The sequence below is a fragment of the Nycticebus coucang genome, unplaced genomic scaffold (assembly GCF_027406575.1).
Source record: "Nycticebus coucang isolate mNycCou1 unplaced genomic scaffold, mNycCou1.pri scaffold_62, whole genome shotgun sequence".
NCBI lineage: Eukaryota > Metazoa > Chordata > Mammalia > Primates > Lorisidae > Nycticebus > Nycticebus coucang.
The window spans coordinates 593,406-597,696 of NW_026515588.1; positions in this window are offsets into that span (position 1 = coordinate 593,406).

Consider the following 4,291-nt stretch of genomic DNA (forward strand, 5'->3'; position numbering starts at 1 on the left):
AGAATGAGAAAGTAAAATTTTGTTTTAATCTGTACATTCTGAAAATTCAAATGTTAAGAGTAAAATGAATACATTTAAAATATACATTTATATATTAAGACCTACTCAATGAAGTTTTATACAATATAAAAAAAAGTGCTTTTGTTCTTAAAGTAACTTTTCTCTATATATATATAGATATATCCATCAAAAGGGTTTCAAAATTCAGAAAGTTTTAAAGACACAAAATCACATATTTTACTGCATTTTCCCATTTTAGACAAATGTTTCTATAAAATTCAAAAGAATGATTTACCACATTATGTTTCTTTTTTGAGTAGCTTTGAATGCAAACGAGTTCACCTCTACTAAATGTAAAATTCCCTAAGCCGTGTTTTCTGATTTCCCCTTCCAAACAGATCCCAGAGAGGGGAGCATGCATGCAGTCAACACAAGAGGCTGAAAAAACAGCCCCAATCAGTCCTCATGCATTAGTAAAGCCGGCAAAGCTTCCTGCACTGCTGAACAATGCTAACTGTCCACCAATGAATTCAATCCTCAGGCTTTCTGAGTGTTCACCAATGGCTGATATAATTGGCAAAATGAATGAAGAATTTCCTATTCTTACTAGGCATTATTCCAGATAGAAGATAAGAATAGCTTGAATAGCTGAACTGGCATGCGAAAGGAGCTCTGCTTTTCATATAGCACTTACTATGAAGATGCAAGTTTCCTCTCAACCAGCAACAATGTTTGTGGCTGCTCAGCAGACATTCCCTTTGCTGCTAATAATTTGTGTCCTCAGTTTCTTATTTTTCATTAATATCCAGCTCCAATTTGAGATGATCTAATGCCACCTTAGAATTCTCCATAGACATATATTTACAAATACTCATGATACAAATATGACTTATGAATATGTCCTCACCATTGTATTATTTATACATTTAAAATACTCTATCCAAGGATTAGTCCTTCTTAATGTTCATTTGAGTAAAACCTAGGTTAATGAGACCGAATGTCATGATTTAATTGAAAAAAAAAAAAAGACATTTAAATGATTCATTAAATCTCCAAGTATCACTCTGGCTAGTTATTGTACCCCATTATTGCATTAATGTACACAGCTATGATTTAATAATAAAAAAGGTATGTGATATGGTTGATGTGTTCACATGTTTTTTGGGTTTTTTTTTGCTATTTGTTACCATCATTTTATTTCATTTTTTGAATGAATCCCCATATGCTGTGAATACATATATATATATAGTCTATGAAAAATCATAAAGCTTTAACTAGAAAACAAAAATTTCTGTCCAACACTTAACTTTAAGTCTCTCTATATTTTTTCTCCTCATATAACTAGATACTTGGGTTTCCGTCAAGAAATCGTCAATGCAAATGAAGAGTAAAATAAGGTTTCCAGTCTTTAATTTTTCACCTTAACCACTTTTGAAATCTAGCAATTAATCATCACGTTAACAATTGAATTACTATTAGCATAATTATACATAATTTTAAAAATAAATTTTAATAAGCAGAGCATAAATGCCACTTGCCAGAAAGCTGGGTACGCCCTCCAGTAGATTAAATACTTTGACAAGCGCAACCCCTACTTTCACTTCTTCCTTCATAGCTCTCACCTCACCTATATTTAGGTTAAAAATGTATTTTCCCGGGCGGTGCCTATGGCTCACGGAGTAGGGGCTGGTCCCATGATGCTGGAGGTGGTGGGTTCAAACCCAGCCCCGGCCAAAAAAAAAAAAAAAAAAAGTATTTTCCCATTTTGAATAGAAGACGTACAGCGTTTTAAAATAGAATACAAAGTTATGCAGTGCAATGTCTCCTGCCCACCGCTGACTCTCCAGATCAATTTTGCAGGCTTCTCCTGACCACCATACACATACATGGGTTACCATTATTTTTTGTTACTTCTTAATCTTGCCATAGTCTCTTTGTCTATATGCAGACAAACATGGATATGCATTCTGAATCCTTTTTTATTACACATCATATATTTGCAGCTTATATATGTCATTATGCGATATTGTGAAACTGGAGATCTGAGCAATACACTCGTAGTTGGCTTAGCTATTTGTTTCTTAAAGCTGTGTTCTGTTCAGTCATCCGTGTGCAGCAGAATTAAATAAGTCATTGATGAACATGCCGGTTGTGTCCTGGTATGAACAAATAATTTTGAAATACACATCAACTCCACATATGTCTGAATTTACGTACAAGATAAATCTCTGTAAGGAGAGATGCTTAATAAAAGCATCTGTGCATTTTTAATTAGAAAGACATAACATTATTGCCTTCAAGGGGAGCAATATCCACTTGTACTCTCATAGGCAATATTTGAAAATATCTGTTTCCCATGGTGTTTTTGAGAATGTATCATCAAACTAAAATGAGTCATTGCAAAGAATGAAAAATGGCATCTATATCATCTCTCTTTCTACTATTCCATTTGAGTGCCTGTTTTTAAAAAAGTTCTTTTCCTTCGCTTATATAACAAGCTCAGGCTTTCCTTGCTTTAACAAAGAGAATCTTTACCTAACCCTATTTCCCCTATTAGTTATCCTCTCCTCATCTCCCTTCACTTTCTTACAACTTGTCATCCCTGCCACCCCCACCATTTTTCAGATTAATATAAGGGTATAACGATTAGGTTGCAGTGTTTGCATTTGTTAGGTAAACTCCAAGTTGCAGTTTAGCCCTTCACCCAGGAGGTGTGCCATATACCCCCACATTGTGCCCTTTAGGTGAGAGCTTCCCCAGTCCCCTCCGTCCTTCCTTCCCTTCCCCTCTCTCCTTCCCTCCCTTCCCCCCTCCTTCCTTCCATTCTCCCTACTTGTGTTTAATTGTGTACTCAATACTAATATAAAACAAATAGATGAAAAACTACATGCCCACATGAGAGAGAACAATGCCCTGTCACTCTTGAGCCCATTTGAGTCTCACTCATACCCTATCACGTCACTGTTAGTATGCTTGTCAAGTTACCAGTCAACTCCTAATTTCCAGTGAGTGCTTCCTTTTCTTACCTCACTTGATCTTTCTTGTGCATTTGACACTGACCATCACTCTCTCTCTTCTGAAATTTTCTTGCCATTGGACTTTTTGGGAAAAAAAATATCCCCTTTGATTGCTCTACAAAATTTTTGGCTACTCTGCATTAATCTCTTGATAGGCTCCTTTTCATCTTGTTAATATTTACACATTAGTGAGTCCCCATATTTATTCTTGGTTTTATTCTTGTTTAAAATTTTGTCCATCTCTTTTGATGTCATGCCTTTTGATGCACAAATCTAATAACTCTAAATGATTGTCAAATCTTTATCTCCAGCCCAGACCATCTTTGTATTTGTTTAGATCTTGCTCTGGATATTTGACTATAAATAGAGGGGCAAGAAATTGAAAATGTAGAATTTTCAATTATGGACTTGGTGTAAAAAAAATACCTTTTGATAATAGGTAACCCAGAGTTACCTTTTATCTTGGTAAAGTAAAGGTTGTAGACATTTCATTACTGTACTACAAAATAAACACTGTCATAGTCTTATTCAAGTTCCAATTGCTGAGGACTTGATGAGGCAACAATGATTGTATGAATGAATATTTGATAAAATTATGGTTATTTAATCTCTTGCAAGGAAAGATCTTGGGAAATGTGCTGAAATTATCTGTGGTTTGGGGGTTTAAAGGCCAGGTTGGTTTGGAGAGCCATCTGGTGGTAAGAAAATAGAAGATGATTAAAGATGATGAGCATTTTTTCATATGTCTGAAGGCCATGCGCCTGTCTTCTTCAGAGAAGTTTCTCTTCAAATCCCTTGCCCAGCCTGCGATGGGATCCCTTGTTTTTTTCTTGCTGATGCGTTTGAGTTCTCTGTGGATTCTGGTTATTAAACCTTTGTCAGAGATATACCCTGCAAATATCTTCTCCCATTCTGAGGGCTGTCTGCTTGCTCTGCTTACTGTGTTCTTAGCTGTGCAGAAGCTTTTTAGTTTGATCAAGTCCCAGTAGTGTATTTTTGAAGCTGCTTCAATTGCCCGGGGGGTTCTCCTCATGAAATACTCACCCAGACCAATTTCTTCAAGGGTTTTCCCTGTATTCTCCTCTAGTATTTTTTATAGTTTCATGTCTTAAGTTTAAATCTTTAATCCAATGAGAGTCTATCTTAGTTAATGGTGAAAGGTGTGGGTCCAATTTCAGTCTTCTGCAGGTTGCCAGCCAGTTCACCCAGCGCCATTTGTTAAATAGGGAATCTTTTCCCCACTGAATGTTTTTAATTGCCTTGTCAAAAATCAA